A 19,345-nucleotide genomic window follows, 5' to 3' on the forward strand; every position below is an offset into this window, starting at 1 on the left:
TATAAGCTCCTAACCGTAGACAATTTTAAAAGCATACACATAGCAAGTTCCATATAATTAACAAGACTCAATATCTGTTTAACATGGCTAACATGTTGGGGAACTACTTACTTGCCTCGGTTGATCACGCGTGTTACACTCTCATCTTCTCATTTCCTTTTGAAAAACCCTTTTTATGTTACTTTTTGAAAACAATTTTACCATTCCTTAGTTTGAGTCCTGACACACTCGAGAGTGTGACCGAATCCCTCAAACCAAGGCTCTGATACCAACTTGTAACGACCCAAATTTTCAAGGTTATTTTTCATTTTTAATTAATATAACACATTTACATAAACCATGAAATCTCAACATATTTGTTTTCAAAACAGCATTCATTACAACTTTATTTAAATCATCAGAGTATCCCCAACCTGTAAGCAAAATGCTTAGTGAGTTCCCCAAAGCATACCACACACTACACATACACATATCCTGTTAGCTAATTAAAGCTACACACATATCACATAAGCCAAGCATACATAAAACCTGTAAGAGTTCCATGGGCGACCCCTCATGGTCTTTACCTAGGACTGCCATGGGCTACCCCACATGATCTTACATCCAATGCCATAGGCTAACCACATGATCTTACATCCAATTCCATAGGCTACCCCACATGGTCTTTACCTAGGACTGCCATGGGATACCCCGCACGGTCTTACATCTAATGCCATGGGCTACCCCACATGGTCTTTACCTAGGACTGCCATGGGCCACCCCACATGGTCTTACATCCAATGTCACAGGCTCTCCCCGGGGTCTTCATGCAAAACACACAATCACATATCATATCAAATCATAGAATGACTAACACATATATCATAATCACGTAATTGGCCGGCCTTGGTGCCTTAGACCCATGGGTAAGGTGAGAAGACTCACCTCTGTCTGCTGAATATAAAATCTGCTCTCCTAACAGTCTGTAACCTCCCATGCTGGACAAATAATATTAATCAATGTTAGGACCTTAGATTAATCAAAGGAAAACCCAAACTTCAAATCCTTCTATGAGGCCCAATTATCCTTCCCTTGCTAATGGGCCTAAAATCCAAGTCCAAAATCACTAATAGGCCTCTTGGCCCAATAAGGCCCAACCAATATATCCATAGCCCATAACAGATGAAGCGGCCCGTAACTCAGAAAAGGTAAATAAATCCAATAACCAAGTGAGGCCCAAAATCCAAGGTCCCAAAACAGATTCGGCCCAACTGAGATGTGTACGCTTGGTGTACCATCCTGGTACGCGTAGCGTACTGGGGTCTTGGGACTACACTTAGCGTATAGTGGGTTACGCTCAGCATACTACCAGATTAAGCACATTCTCCATTAAGTGCTTAATATTCGGCTCCTTTACGTCCAAAAGCCAAATCTAAGTCTATTAAGATGTCCTAAGGCATAAAGTTGGCAACTTTATGCCTTTGCATGCCTCATATACACCCAACACCTCCATTAAGACCTTTCTAAGGTCTTTAACCCATGCATGAGGTCAAAACTCCCAACAAGACTCAATTTTTATGATACTAAAGGATCAAGGGACCTCAGATCTGTCATTCCCACCTTCTAGAGTTGCTTAACTCACAAATGGATGTCCAAAATCAACCAAAGAGACAAGACTAGAAAACCCTAGCTAGATATAGAGATTTAAATGGAAATGTGTAAGCTTTTTACCTCCAAGAGCTTTGCAAGATGACCAAGATGCAGATCCTTTAAGCACCAAACTGACCCAAGCTTGCTTGACCACTTCCTCTTCTTGAAAGAACTCTAAAATGGCCACCAAGAACCCTCTCCTTAAGCTCAAAACTCTCACACATGATATCACAGCTGAAGGTAGACGAAAAGAGGCTGAAGAGGCTAACAGGGTTTGGTCCAAGAGGCTAAAAGATGTTTAAATAAGGGGATAAGTCCAAGATTTAGGGTTTTGGCTCTCTTTCGCGTATGCCTGGCGTACCCTTATGTACGCCCAGCGTACGTAAGGCTCCTCCGCGATCCTTCATGCAGAGTACACTAAGTGTACTCATAGGTACGCCCAACATACTCAAGGGACCAATTATGCTAAAATGTAAATTCTTGAGGGTTTCAAGTCATACCAGCTTTAGGGTGTTACAACTCTCCCCCACTTGAACTAGACATCGTCCTCGAAGTCCGTAGCTGTAAACAGTTTTGGGTAATGCTCCCGCATCTCCTCCTCCTCCGGCTCCCAAGTCCACTCGGAGCCCTTCCAGTGCTACCATTATACCTTTACCAACTTCAATTCTTTGTTCCGAAGACCCTTCGTCTTCCTATCTAAGATGGCGACCAGCTTCTCGACATAATTCAGGCTCCCATCCACTTGAATGTCATCCAAGGAAACAACTGCAAACTCGTCAGCGACACACTTCTAAAGTTGACACACATGGAAGGTCTTGTGAATCTGACTAAGCTCCTTTGGCAACTCCAAGCGATATGCCACCTTGCCCACTCGGGCCGTAATCCTGAACGGGCTTATGAACCGAGGCCCCAACTTGCTCCTTTTTCGAAACTTGATAACCCCCTTCTAGGGCGACACTATCAGCAATACAAAATCCCCCACCTGAAACTCGAGATCCGAACGTCGTCGGTCAACATAACTTTTCTGACGACTCTACGCGACTGGCAACCGGTCACACATCTGCTGAATCAATCCAGTAGTCTTGAGCACTACCTCTATGCTCCCCATGACCCGATGCCCAACCACGTCCCAACACACGGGGGTCGTGCACCTCCGACCATATAACATCTCGAATGGGGCTCGGTCAATACTAGAATGATAACTATTGTTGTACGAGAACTCTGCCAGTGGGTGATATGTATCCCAACTCCCTCCAAAATCCAGTATGCATTCCCGAAGCATGTCCTTCGGCGTCTGGATCGTCCTCTCACTCTGACTGTTGGTCTGAGGGTGGTATGCCGTACTGAAATGTAGCTGAGTGCCCAGTTCCTCGTGAAACTTCTTCCAAAACCTAGAAGTGAACCAAACATCCCTGTCGGAGACTGAAGACACGGGCACCCCATATATAGCCACCACCTGACGTACATAAATGTCTACCAACTTCTCCGCGGATTTACTCTCTGAGATCGGAATAAAGTGGGCACTCTTCGTCAGCCTGTCCACGGTCACCCATATAGCGTCCACTCCCCTCGCCATCCTAGGCAACTTTGTGATGAAGTCCATGGTGATCTCTTCCCACTTCCACATAGGAATGGGTGTTGGCTGAACCTTGCCATGAGGCCGCTGATGCTCGGCCTTGACCTTTCTGGAGGTCAAGCACCGCTCCACGAACCAGGCGATCTCATGCTTCATGTAGGGACACCAATAACTCAGCCTCAAGTCCCTTTACATTTTCGTAGCTCCTAGGTGTATCGAGAACTTAGACTTGTGCGCTTCCTTTAATAATCTCTGCCTCACTCCCCCTGTCACTAGTACCCATACTCAACCAATCTGTGTCAAAAGTCCGCGACTATCCTTAACAAAGAAAGGATATTGCCCCCGCATTTCTCTATCATGCAGTTCTCTTTCTTCGCCCCCTTGACCTGGCCCTCCTTGATCATATCCAACAAAGGCGAAATCATACTCATCCTCATACAAATTTCTCTAATCGGGGACCCCGCCATCTTGCGGCTTAATGCATTGGCCACCACGTTGGCCTTCCCTGGGTGGTTGTAGTAACAAAGAACATGGTTTGGCATGCGGAATTAAAGCTTGCACAATTGAACATGGTGATTTGGGTGTTTAAGAGATGTATTGATTGTATATGGTGTTACACAAAAATGATCTAGATCTAGACTACATAAATAACACACACTTACACACTCACTTTTACATCTCTCAAGCACACCTCTACAAGTGGTATGAACCCACTATTTATAGAGGTGTTTACATGTCTCTCTCTCACTCTCTATCTCTTATGTGTCACAAGGCTAATACTCCACATGCAAGTGGGTTTTACAAAAGTCAAACATTACAAAGTCATTCATGGAAAACTTTGTACCCTAACATTCTCCCCCTCAAAGTTAGGAATGAATGACCCACTTCAAATCTTCCAAAATCAAGCACTACGCGGTTCGAGCCTCAAAGGTGACACATGTCAAAACGAACATCAATCTTCAATTCTTCCATGATTCTTCAATTTGGGCTCTAGGATGTGAGACCATACAAACCGAGCAGCAATGAATGATCAAGAGTATTCCAAACTCCAAATAATCACCCAAAGTTGCGCATAAAACCACACCCCAAAAACCTTCAACAAACCAAACCCATTTCGAATACATCACTTCCGAACTTCCAATTGCATCATCTCGTGGCTTCAAAACTTCAAGATCACTTCGGTCTTCAAATCCGCGTAATATGAAAAATTCAAGTTCGAATTTCCATATAAAACTTCTCCCCCCTTTTTATAATCGAAATTTGATTATAAAACTCCAAGGAAAAAGAACGTGCTCTATTTTGAATTTTTCATGTCAAAACTCCCCCTTAACATGTGGCATAAACTTTGTGCTTCAATCAGGAAAATCCAAAAAATATTGGATTTTTAGCTTCGTTCACGGATTGCCTTTGACAAAATTTCTCAAAATGGGTAGAAATTGTCAATTTCAAAATTCTGCAGTGACCCGGTGCGCCCAAAACAGCCAAATATGCAAAAATCTCCCCTTTTTCCAAATCTGGGTAGAAAGCGTTAATTTGCACAAACTGGAGGGACTAGAACTGAATTCTGCAATTTCTCAGCTTTTATTACCCATATGCGAAGTTGGGTATAAACTGCCAATATTTCGAAATTGCAGGGACTCTTTTCGAAACTTCTGTTTTCTTCCCCAATTCATGAATTTTTCACAGTAACATGCTTCGCATATCAAATTCTTCGCATGTCACTGAAACATGAATGCGAACGAACAGTATCAGTATCTTATATGCGAACCATTTTGACCATGTATGCGAACATCTCCAAAACATCACAGATTGTGAACTAACTTCCTGTTTGACTTCCAAATTGCGAACCATATCACAACCTTATATGCGAACTCAATAGATGCGAACTACCCATATCACATCCTTATATGCGAACTCAATTTGAGACCCAGATAATTTCCATTAGCGAATCCACTATAGCAAGATGCGAACAAACATTCTCAGCAATAACAAACTAAACTCAAACGATATCCAAATTCATTCCAGACTTCGCTTTTTCTTCACATCAACAATCGATTTCACAAATTGGCCATCGATTACAACTCTTCAATCAAAATCGATTATCAATTCCATCTTGACTTCGCATCCACAATTTGTTCAATTCGTGATTCCAACCAAAAAAAATTGTTAATAAAGGCCGCCGACTCCAAAATCAAATCACGTTCCAGTCGATACAAACCAACATCAACTGTAAACCATGGCTTCGTTTTTACATCACCAAGACTTTTTGCGAAACGACATCACACTTAGCATTTCATTCAACCATTTGAATATCAAATCTTTCAGATGCGAACTCATTCCAAAATCAATTTCAACACTTCATACCATCAACAAACGAAATCTAAAATCTAACCTAGACTCCAAACTTTCGCGTTTTGAATTTCATTGCAAGCCAAATCATTGATTTCTCAAAATCGACACCAAATACACTTGATTTCGAGATCAATATCCCATGTTCAAGTCAAATCCAACGATTTCAACTTCCAATTTAACGAATTAACCCATAGAAGTCGAGTTTGACTTTTTCTAGGATTGACTTTTCGGAAGTCAAATATGAATAAACAGCAAATTGATGATTTTAATGCCCAATTTCAGATAAAAAAGTGTTCACTTAGTTGTTCATCACCTCCTTCAAGTGTTCTTGGTCAAGATTTACAAGATCAAAGAATCAATTTTCGATTTCAAAGTTACGATTTGAACAAAATCGATTTCATCATATAACAGATCATATGAAATCGATTCTCAATTTTAGATTAACAAACAACAACCATCGATTATTAGAAACGATGGAACAAAAACGAAAACCAAGAACAAGAACTCAACAGATGAATCGGCTTGGATTATCAAGATGTACAACTCGTATATGCACAGAATAAAAAAATACGCAAGAAGTGATCACGCGACTCAAGAATCACACAAGAAAATATAACGTGAATCAACAATCTTCTTGAATCAACAAAATCGATGTGCATACTGAAGAACGAATCTGATGAATTAACTAGTTAGTTAGATTGATAATGAGTGAATGAATGAATCTGATAAAGAACGGGAACAATTATATACGATTTGGGCTTAAAATGATGAATATGAATAGGAAACTACTTACGAATTGGGCTTCACAGAAATCGGACATGAACAGTAATCAAATATTAATTTTGGTCTTCAAAACTCGGACATGAACAGTAACAGATCCTTGATTTTTGTTTTTAGATTGAATTTGATCTTAAAAAGAAATTATTGGATCATCAATGGGTTTTTCAAAAAATATTTGATCCAACGAGTCAAACGATCATATGAATCAAAAACGCAACGCAAATTTAATGAAATTAAGAGAGATCATAGAGAGAGACTCACCAAAATTGCTCAAATTGCGACAAAAGTTGCCAAACCGAGAATCGTTCTTCAAAAATCACCTTGATCTTGAAGACCTGCTCTGATACCAATTGTAGTGACAAAGAACATGGTTTAGCATGCGGAATTAAAGCTTGCACAATTGAACATGGTGATTTGGGTGTTTAAGAGATGTATTGATTGTATATGGTGTTACACAAAAATGATATAGATCTAGACTACATAAATAACACACACTTACACACTTACTTTTACATCTCTTAAGCACACCTCTACAAGTGGTATTAACCCACTATTTATAGAGGTGTTTACATGTCTCTCTCTCACTCTATATCTCTCATGTGTCACAAGGCTAATACTCCACATGCAAGTGGTTTTTACAAAAGTCAAACATTACAAAGTCATTCATGGAAAACTTTGTACCCTAACATTGGTATAGAATCTCGCAATCATAATCCTTCAACACATCCAGCCACCTCCTCTGAGGCATGTTGAGGTTCTGCTGATCCATCAAATACTTTAGACTCTTGTGATCGGTCTATATAGTAAACCACACTCCATATAAATAGTGTCTCCAAATCTTGAGGGCAAACACCACTGCCCCCAATTCCAGGTCATGAGTGGGGTAATTCGCCTCATGAGGCTTCAACTGTCTCGAGACGTAAGCTATCACATTCCCCATCTGAATTTCATATTTTTTGGAAATAAATTTATTATTATTCTTATTTACATTTAAAAAATTATTTCTTTAGGAATCATTCACGTAAGAATATAAAATTGTAAATTATAAATTTATGAATATTTAAAGAATGTAAACATTCTTTGATGAAATAAATGACATTCCGGTAAAAATGAAAATTAATTACAATTCCAAATTTATAAATATTCTTTTAACAGTCAAATAATTTTAAATCTTGTGAAAAATATAAACATTCTTTTAAAAATCAAATAATTAGAAAACAAAAAACATAGAATGCAACTAATTCTAATATTTTCACAAGAATGAAAAAACTCTAACAATAAACAATCTACAACTTCTAACTATTTAATTGTTATGCCACAAAGTTCTCTTTTATCACATATTCATCTTTTTATTTTCATAAAAAAACAAGAATCGACTTCTCTTTTTTTAATCGAACCCAACTCATGCCATGATTCCATCTTACAGATGATGCTTTAAACTTTGAATGTGTATCTTGACAATGAAATATCTGTTATAAGTAACTAAATTATAATAAAATCCAACATGATTAAATATAAAATGAGATAATCATTCATGAGTGTATCACATCTAAAAGCATATGTTTCAAACTATTAAAAACAAATAAAAAACAATACAAAATAAAAAAACATACAATAACTTTAAGAAAAGAAATCAACCAATACCCATTACATCGTACAATAAACAAATGGAATTCACTAAAGTATCCTACAAAAAAATCGAGTAAGTAATCATTAACTGCCTCTTAAAATCATTACAAATACATTCAAAAAAATTAAAGGTCCAGTGTTAGATTAAAATAAATTTATTAAAGACATGATCGTAGTCTTACTAATCTTATTTGATTTTTAATTTTTTGTATTATTGAAAATATTAATATAAATGACAAAAAATTAACATATTAATTTAAATTTTTGGATATTTTCAAATATAATAATTTTATAATTTTTTTAAAAAAATGCAAAATTTTTAAATTTTTTTAGAAAAAATGGATTTGAAAAAAATTAAAAAAATATTTTTTTAAAAAAAAGTTGTCGGTCAGTTGGATACTCACATTTTAAATGCAAAACATACACATGTAAGATGGTCTACCGACCGACCAACTGGACATCCATAATAAGTATATATATATATATATATATATATATATATATATATATATATATATATATATATATATATATATATATATATATATATATATATATATATATATATATATATATATATATATATATATATAAAAGATCTATGATCACTTCTTAAAAAAAAAAGACAACAACATCACAATTTAAGTTAAAATGACATGTCTTAGCAACCAAATATCCGTAGCAACTACAAATGTTATACTCACCAACATTTTGATTCATATCTTTGAGATTCACCTAATCCCTCAAGTCACGATTCTACGACTCAGGTGTTGTTTTTTTTTTCGAAGCGAAAATGGGTGAAGTTTTCAGACCACATCTGCAACCTTCTGTATTAGAAGAGGTGAATAAAACGGTTGCAGTATGTAATAAGAAACATGTTTGTTTTCATGTCTACAGGTTGTTGCAATAAATTAAAATTAACTATGCAACAGTTAAAAATAAATCTAAATAAAATTTTTATTTAGTTTAACCATATACAAAATCGAATATAAAGATAATTGTGATGATATGATTTTTAAAGAGGTTTATATAAAATAATTAAACATAATATTTGCTAAATAACAATAAATAAACTTGTTAATTTAGCTAAAAACATGTTCATTTTTGTTAAATTTTTGAGGATGATAATTTTTTGGTCAACTTCAATAAATGTTGTAATTTTAATGATTAACTTTATAATTTATTAATATTTTGTTATAAACAATGTAACAAAAAAATTTATATGATATTTGCCAAACGGTTTTAAATTTATTTGAAATTATGTAAAATATACCCAAATTGTTTATAATATTATTAAAATAATAAAAATGCTGTTGAAAAAAAAAATTAAAACAAATCTAAGTTGAGTAATATAACTTAAGTCAGAAATCTTTTAAAAATCAAAAAGTTACGTAAAATCAAGTGTTACGCGAATGCTACACGACTCAACAAAAAATGATCAAAATAATTTTTCTGAAAAGACAAACAACCCCTCAGTCTCTTCCACCCTCATATCATGATTAAAGATCTCCCATATCATATACATACACTTTACAAGATTGATCTTGCTAAGACTGTAAATTATGGTGCGTGATACGAGAAAGATAATCACTGATACCTGGTGGAATTACATTCTCAAATAAATTGACAAAAGACCCACCATCCTAACATTTTTTTTTGTAACAACCTAGAAAATAACTTTGATTTCATATTCTAATTGATTCATCAATATTTTACTGGGCTTATAGTATTTTGAGCCCATAAGTTTTTTAGCCCATGAAAATATTTTAAACCCAATTCTTATCAAATGAGAAATCTAATTCAAGGTTTATGGGAATTGATTTCTAATTTTTAGTTTAAAGCAAATAAGAAGGAAAATCTGATTTCATTATTTAAAGATTTTTACAACGAGGAAAAGAAAAGAATTGAAAGTGGTTTATTAGTAAATAGAAAAAATAAAATAAATAAGACCAGGTGCTATATGTAAATTCCTTAAAGGTCAACAAAGTCAAAATTGAGGCTTTTATTGATTTCTTGTCGTCCGATCGGAATGAAGAAGCACACATACTTCTAGTCTGTGTGCGTGCATATATGATACCAAACAAGAGAAAGACCCCTAAGGAGGGAGAGATACCGATGCTGTGGTGGTGGCTGTCGGCGCTGCTGACGCTGCTGGTGGCGTAGGGCAGCGGTGATGACCAGCAATGGTGGTGGTTTCATGGGACTCAATTTTAGTGCAAGCAAACATCAATGGAGGTCTAGAATTCAAGTTATTACAGAAAATTGAAAGGTATTCTTCAAACTTAAAAGTAAATTGTTCTTAAATCATGACATTGGTTGGGAATTATAGATACATGTTTATATTAGGGTTGGACTCTTAGATTACAGTATGTGATAAGTTGAGAAACACACAAAGTTATCAAGTCTATATGGATATTTGAGAAAAAAAATGATGCTGCTTGAAACTCTCCAAATGCAAGAATGGAAACACGAAAATAATGGATGTATATTATTTGTGGATTAGGTGTTATGTGATAAATTATGTGTTAGACGAAGGATTACGTTATGTGATAAATTATGTGTTAAATGAAGGATAACGTGAAGAAAAACACATATTAAATTGGGAAATTTTGTGTAAGATTGAAAGATAACATGAAAGAAAAATACATATTAAAATGGGAAATCTCTAAATATTATTAAAAGAGAACCTTTAATTTACCAACGAAGCAATCAGGACCCTTGATTGCATTTCAATCCTGTATTTTTCACCATTAGATTAGATTGCTGACATCATCATCTTCAAATAAAATTCAAACATAATTATATTTAATTATAGAATCTTTAATTTATATATGAGATATTAGTTTCTCTAATTAATATTCTTCCTAATTTAACTCACTTATTATAGATTCTGACTTCAAAATTTAAACCCGTTTAGTTTTTATTATTTTTTTTTTTGAAAAACTCATTAAATAAACATATCAATAATTTGGTCATTAACCTATAAAATCTAATCTAATCCTATTAAATTAGCAAAATATTTAAGAGTAAAAAATAAAGTCAGTATTATTTATAATTTATCTCCCGGTATAACCCACGTAAAATAAATCAATTTGAGATAATGGTTTTGAATCTAAAACTCATTTATTAAACAAGTCATTTAATTTGAAATTCTGATTCAATATTAAATGATATCATTTTTTTCCAGATGAATAACCGAAAATCTCCAAAATAATATTTTAGGATCCCATTTTTTTTGGAAGATAATGATTTCCTTATTGAAAAACAACACACACACATATATATATATATATATATATATATATATATATATATATATATATATATATATATATATATATATATATATATATATATATATATATATACACACACACACACACATTTACATTGAAGCTATTCTTTTACAAAGAATACTAAAAACATTACACTTATTAAATTTTGTTTTTTATATTTCAGTTAACCAACTAACATATTTCTATGTACTATAAATGTAGGCGCCAGAATCCGATTCGTTTAATGTTTTATTGGCAGAAGTCGGATCTCAAGACACATTAAATTAGAAGGTTTTAAATATAATATAACTAAATCTAATATTTTATAAACTTTAAAATTTTATCGCCACACCCGCTTCGAATCTTGATGAAAACACTACAACAAGTCCACTAACTAAGTGGACATCCTTTAAAAAAATATATGGACATGAAGAATTAAAACGCAATCGGTAAGATGTTTACGATGTTGGTAACCTGACAATCATGTCCTCAAACAAACGACCATCAACATCAATGACAAATCGTACTTCTAGAGAAGACAAGCCAAAACTGTTAATTCCAAAGCAAGATAAATAATATATGATTTTCATGATTTTATTTGAGTAGTTGAGTGATTTGAATATTATTCATTTCATATTTTGTTTACATACTATTTGGTTTTGAGGTTTGATTTTTGATGACTTTATTTCATACTATTCGTAATTGGGTTAGAATTTTGATCAGTTGAATACATTTTGGGTTTTATAAAATGTTGAATTATTCATCTATTTTCCTTTTAGGTTTAAACTCAGATTAATTTAGAAATTTAATCATATTTTACTCTATTATTTCGTTTGAATGTAAATATTTCAACATTGTTACAATGTTATTCATTACAACCTCAATATAAATATTAGAAAACTACAACTTTTTAGGAAATTGTAAACTTTTATAAATCTTTTAACCGTTATAAAACAATTATTTATATTTCTTGTGAAACTATTTATAAATTTATTAGTAATATTTACCTTTGAAATATTATTCTTTTTAGATACTAATGATATTATACAATTTTATAGATTTAAATAATAAAACTCATTACAATGATGCCAGACAGAGACGATGATGTGACATCCCCAAAATCTCGGCCAGAAAAGACCGATTTTCATTTATGCTTTTAAAGTAATTTCAGAGTAAATCTTTTTGATTTGATAGAGTTGCGGAATTTGTTCCCAAAAACAAAACATGATAAAACAATGTTTACCAAAACATTTCATAAAAAAAATGTATTTTCATTATATAATCAAAACTCGGGGTGTCATGTTCCGATACAGACCAATAAGCATAAACGATAACATTACAAGTCATTCAACAAATATATACATATACATACTTGTAAACAAAACAACTTGATGGTTCATCCATCTTATGCCCTCGCGCCACTTCCTGTAATACAAATAAAACTGAGTGGGTCAGGCTTGGGAGCCTAGTGAGCATATAGGGTTTTCAACCCACAATAAATAATCATATTTAATTTTCACCAACTAACAATGACCCAATTACTCATTCACGTTATTCTCACTTTATGTCCCTAAGATAACTAACATGAGGGACCTAGTCTAAGAATATTTCATCGGGGCGACAACACATGCTTCGGGAGTTCCTCAGCAATATAAGTCAAATAAAGCAACCATGAGGGGGATGGAGTACAACGAATGAGCACCCAAGTTCATTAACACCTACAGGTGGCGAACCTGCTAATGTTTCCATAAGACTGTCTAGAAAAGTCTGTGGTCGTCATCTAAACTCCGCTAGATGACTAAATCAAAACAACAACGAGGCCTCTCATCTGTTTATTACACACCACTTATCTACCCATGTTCTACCCAACATAATAGTAGATAAAAATATACATTTTTATACATAGATAAAAACCTGTATAGCATGCTTTGATCAATACATATTCCACATAACAGATGAGGCACACACACATAACACGTATTTCATAGAAAACAAATCAGATCCATGAGATAGAAGAGAGTGAATATACATTCACACATATAACACAAAATATACACATAACACGTATTTCGTATAAAATACTTCATAATTATGCGTTAGAAGAAAGTAACCGCACACTTACACCTATAAACAACAATATACTTAATACACTCGAACCATACTTGTATTATTATCGTGTTTATGAAAGGTAGTATACACTCACTTGATCAGAAGATGATCGTACAACACTACGACTTGCAGAAGTAGTAATCCTCAGCAGATCTGGAAGATCTTCACAAAAATCGAACTTCTCGCAGGCAGAGCTTCGGCTCGGGAACCGCTCTTCTCGGGATCTTCGGGACTTGCTTCGGGGCTCGAGAATAATACCGGGGCTTCGGGGTATTTCTGGCACGCAAATCGATGCAAAACGGGAGAGAGAAGAGAGAAAAATAGCAAAGGAGTCGGCTGCCCTCGCATCCTATTTATAGGAGGCTGGAGCCTCGGAGTACGCGGGGCGTACTGCTCCGAAACGTCATCGCTTAAATCCGAAGTGCTCGAGTGCGAGTGTCGACATTCCTCTGTGTATGCGGGGCGTACTTCGGATCAGATCGGTGACTCCTTCGGATAATCATCCGAATTAAAAATTAAATTTAAATACAAATTATTTAATAAACTTCGGAAATTCATATCTTCTTCATACGAACTCCGTTTTTGACGTTCTTTATATTCACGCGAAGGTGAGACTACGCTCTATAACTTTCGTTTAGACTCCGTCTGCTAATTTTAAATTTATTTTTATTATTTATTTTTAATAGGCCGGGACAGAAAAACTTCGTTATAAATTCATAACTTCTTCGTTTGACGTCCGTTCTCGCCTAACTTTTTATCGCTTCGATACCAACAACGAGACCTTCGATCCTCGTTTAGATTGCTTCGGCTAAAAACCGCTCGATCTCAAATCGAGTATTTCAGGTTGCATACTGCTAAACCGAAACTTCGATAAATCATAACTTCCTCATACAAAGTCAAATTTGGGCGTTCTATATATATTCAGAAACCTCGTTTCAACTACTACAACATTAACCAAAGATATCAAGTTTATTTTACACTTAAATTTTGACGCTTATTTTTATTCTTGATTAATCAAACCACATAATTAAGCAATTAAGCACAAAACACATAATACTCAAATAATACAATCTTATTATTTCAAAACGGGTTATAAAGGTTAACCTAGACTATTACATTGCTAAAAATGGCAAGCCCGGAAACACATGCGTTACAATTCTCTCCACCTTAGAATGATTCCGTCCCCGGAATCACACATCAACAAACAAATGCGGATAGCGACTCAACATGTCACTCTCCGTCTCCCAGGTGAGATTCGGCCCATTCGTGTGTTTCCATCGGACGAGCACTAACCCAACCATTTTGCGTCGCAACTTCTTAGTCTTTCGGTCAACAATTGCCTTTGGTTCTTCAATCAACCTTTTGTTCTCATCAATTCTCAATTCAGAAATTGGAATTATATCGGGAACTTCTCTCATGAACTTCCTCAAATAACACACATGAAAAGTGTTGTGAATTCCATTCAGTTCTTCGGGTAATTCGAGCTTGTAAGCTTGGTTCCCAACCCTCTGAAGAACTTTAAACGGTCCAATAAACCTTGGACTCAACTTTCCCCTTTTTCCAAATCTTATATGTAACAGCCCGGATTTCCAGGTATCTTTTATGCTTATGTTTTTGGAGTTTTGTGAGGGGACTCGGCGAGTTGGAGCTCAAACTCGCCAAGTAGGATCGCGGTCCAGGACGCGGGTTCACGCCTGGACTCGGCGAGTCCAAGGAATGGACTCGGCGAGTCCTCGCTGTTTAATGAAACTCTAATTTCCTGGTCCTAAGCCCTATTTAAAGGACCTTATGGCCCTTCTTTGCGGCTACCTTGATCTTGAGAGCACCAAAGCAGCTGAGGGTTCTTGTGAGTGAGATAAGAGGCCATTGTTCACCAAATTTGTGTGTATTTGCAAGAAAGGAATAGGAAAGTCAAGCTAGAAGAGTTGGGGAGCTTGGATCTACTTTAATTTCATCAGAGGAGGCTTCTTGAGGTATCATTCAGAGCTTATTTCCGTATTTTTGTTGATATGGTCAAATCTAGGGTTTCTTCATGCCTTATTTGCTTTGTATTTGAAGTGTGAGAGGTCCCATGGGGATATGGTGCTTAGATCTGGACCTTAGTAGGTCCAGAGAGTCCCTAATGTCAAGCTTTATGTCCTTCCTTTTGGGTTGGGGACTAGGGTTGCCATCTTAGAGGTCATTTCTCCAAAAAGAGCCTTGTAAGTGTTGCATGGTAACCAAGACATGAACTTTATGTGATGAATGAGCTTAGGAGGGCCAGATCTTATGAGTGGATGGAGCGGATCTGACCTCAGAAGCTAGTCTGAGTTGATGCATGGCATGGACTCGCCGAGTCTGAAGAACAGACTCGGCGAGTAGCATGAAGATTTTCCTTAACCACTCAGCGAGTGGTCCTGCCGAGTTATGGGTTGACTCAGTGAGTCAGGGAGAGTTAGAGAGGGTTGTTAGATGGACTGAGTCGAGCTGGAACTCGCCGAGTTGTTCTTGAGACTCGGCGAGCTGAGTCGTGGTGGCCCCGCGATTCATGCCAGGTGGAACTCGTCGAGTCGGGGGAGTACTCGACGTGTCAAAAGAGAATCCTAGAGAGTTGGTGAAAACGTTTAGACTCGTCGAGTCGCTCTAGTGCACTCGCCGAGTCCGGTGAAAGTTGACCGTTGACCGTTGACCAGAGTTGACCAGTGTTGACTTGTTAGGGGTAGTCAACCTTAGTGGTAAAAGTGTTAATTAGAGATATATGATGTTATAGGAGGATTATAGCTCGGAGGATCGAGCAGGAGTGATTTCCAGGATTCGCGAGTTATCGATATATACGAGGTGAGTCTTCTCACTATACTTTACCTTGAGTAGGTAATCAGAGTTATGTGACAGAGTATGTGTATGATATGTGTATGATATATGTTGTACTGCATGATGTCTATGTGATTTATGCTGTGCATGCTTATAGAGTCGGAACCGGAAGGTTCCCAGAGTTAGAACCTGAGGGTTCACAGAGTTTGGGTGCACGGACCCACATAGTTATAGCCTCGAGTGGCTAATATGTGTTATATGTGGTATTTTGGGGAACTCACTAAGCTTTGTGCTTACAGTGTTAGTGTTGTTTGTTTCAAGTACTAGTGATGACCGTGGGAAGGCGTCGGCTTGATCTGTACACACGCATGGGATTTTTATATGTGATCTTGGGATTTTGTATGATGTGAATTGGATATTTAAACTTGATGTTTTATGAAAATTAAATGAAAAATGCTTTTATATTTTGCAAAAAATTATTTTGAAATTCACGGTGTTACAAGTTGGTATCAAAGCCTTGGTTTGAGGGATTCGAGTACACCTTCGGTCGTATTTGAACTCAAACTGAGGATTTGAGAAGTATTTTCAAAAAGTGTAAAAGATTTTTGAAAAACGCAGAGCAGAGTTGTGTGTACAATCAGTCCGCGCCCGAACGGTGATTTCCCAAAATACCCTCATGTTATGTGATATTGTTATTGATATGATGTATTTGCATGCTAGAGTAGGCTAGGTATTCCTATTAGGACTAGATTGGCCTGATTTGTGATGCCTTAGCCTAGGAAGAGGTGAGCTGCTATGAGATGCTTGAGAGTGAGTAGGTAGCAGCGAGGGGCTTATGAGAGATCTATTAGAGAGTGGTCTATGCATGATAGCGTACTTGGAATTTGGGATCTGAAGAGGAGGACTTGGGGTGTATTCTGATACGGTGCGGACAGTAGTATTGGGCCCGTACTACTGAAAGCACCGGAGCGGTGTACAGCCCAAGTAAGAATCTTTGGAATACCAAGGATCAAGGAGGAATGAGTTGTCGAGTGTGAGTATGCTCGAAGGGGTTCTAATGTTTCGTATGTTGTATTTCAGGGGTAGATCATGGTGAGGACACGTTTGATGCCTGAGAGCAACGAGACCAGTGATGAGGAGATCCGTCGGATCATCCACGAGAAGGTGGCTGTGGCCATCAGGGCAGAGATACCAGAGATGTTCGAGTCTATTAAGACCACGCTGATTGAGACCTTTGACGAGCGTTATGCCGCTCTTTTCTGAGGCTGCTGTTGCAGCGGCCACCGCAGCTATTGCTGCCGCAAGGCCGCAAGGTGGTGATGTCTTGCTGTTCCGGGAGTTCAGCAACACAAAACCACCAGAGTTTGATGGGACCCAGGATCCGGTGGTAGCTATGAGGTGGATTTCTGATATAGAGGGGTGTTTCTTCACTTGCTCATCTCCTGAGCATTTGAAGGTTCGGTTCGCGCTGAACCAGCTTCGCTTGGGAGCGAAGGACTGGTGGAAGTTTGTGACGGCGCATTTTACGCCTGGTGAGCTTGCGGCAGTGACCTGGGAGAGGTTCACTGCCATGTTCCGAGATGAGTATGTTGCCCAGGTGGAGAGGGAGCGTTTGGCCTAGGAGTTTCTGACCCTCAAGCAGGGTACTGAGTCAGTTACAGCGATTATCAGGATGTTCCATGAGAGGGCGATGTTCTGCCCTGAGCACGTGTCCACTGAGCAGGCACGTATGAGCCGGTATTTGAGCATTTTGAGGCGAGATATTTGGGAGTTCGCGGCGAACTCCTCGTTCCGGACATTTGCTGAGCTTCAGGCAAATGCCCGGAAGAGGGAGATTGAGCTAGAGACTCAGGCCAGGGAGGAGGCGGAGTCTCAGGGGAGGGATCGGCGACCGACACAGCCTCAGCCGGCAGCCAAGCGGGCCAAGCCCGCTGATCCCAAACCAGGGAGCCAGAAGGGCCGCACTTGTGGGAAGTGTGGCAAGGGTCATGATGGAGTCTGCAGAGCGGGATCTTGCTACAAGTGTGGCAAGGAGGGGCATATGGCCAAGGACTGCCCCAAGGGGTTTGCGGTATGTTTTCACTGCAACCAGACCGGACACCGGAAGGCGGAGTGTCCGCAGTTGTGGGGATCAGCTCAGGGAGCACCTCAGGGATCTGCCTCTGCCGCCATCAGAGCCACAAAGAGTCGGCCAGTGAAGGCCGAGGCGCCGAGGGCACGAGGGAGAGCCTTTCAGCTGACCGCGAAGGAGGTCTGCGCAGCGCCCGATGTCGTGGCTGGTATATATTCTTTCATGTATTTATTTTGATGTTCAGATATTATGCTTATGTTATGCTATGCGTAGGTACTTTTCTTGTGAATTCTATATCTGCCTTGGTGTTACTTGACTCGGGTGCGAGTCGGTCTTTTGTATTTTTGGCTTTTAGTCAGCATATCAGTGTTAGTCGTGAGGCGTTGGGTCGGCCTCTGAGAGTTTCCATAGCTGATGAGAGGGTGATATATGCCACGGAGGTTCTCTAAGGTTGCGTAGTCGAGATTTTCGGTGTTGAGTTCCCGATTGATCTGGTTCCTATTGCGATGGGTGATGTCTGTGTCATTGTGGGCATGGACTGGTTGAGCAGATTCGGTGCGGTTATCGACTGCGAGCGTCAGCTGGTGACCATACGAGACCCTAGTGGGGGAGTTCTTTCGGTGTACGACGAGGGTACACGTTCAGGATCAACGTTTTGTTCGGCTGCTAGGGCGAGGCAGTGTCTACAGCAGGGCTGTAAGGGTTTTGTGGTGTATGTGATGGATACATGGGTGGTTTCCGAGAGGCCGAGTTCAGTTGAGGAGGTTCCGGTGGTGCGTGAGTTCCCGGATGTATTTCCCGAGGAGTTGCCGGGTGTGCCTCTTGTGAGGCAAGTGGAGTTCAGTATCGATTTGGTTCCGGGGGCCGCGCCTATCGCTAAGGTGCCTTATCGCCTTGCACCTCCAGAGATGCAAGAGTTATCCTCACAGCTTCAGGAGCTACTGGGGAAGGGGTTTATTCGGCCGAGCAGCTCGCCGTGGGGAGCGCCTATCCTGTTCGTAAAAAAGAAGGATGGTTCACACCGGATGTGTATTAATTACCGGGAGTTAAACAAGCTGACGGTCAAGAACTGTTACCCGTTGCCGAGGATCGACGATTTGTTCGATCAGTTGCAGGGAGCATCTTGGTTCTCCA

The sequence above is a fragment of the Lactuca sativa genome, chromosome 7, assembly GCF_002870075.4.
Source record: "Lactuca sativa cultivar Salinas chromosome 7, Lsat_Salinas_v11, whole genome shotgun sequence".
In the NCBI taxonomy this organism is placed as follows: domain Eukaryota; kingdom Viridiplantae; phylum Streptophyta; class Magnoliopsida; order Asterales; family Asteraceae; genus Lactuca; species Lactuca sativa.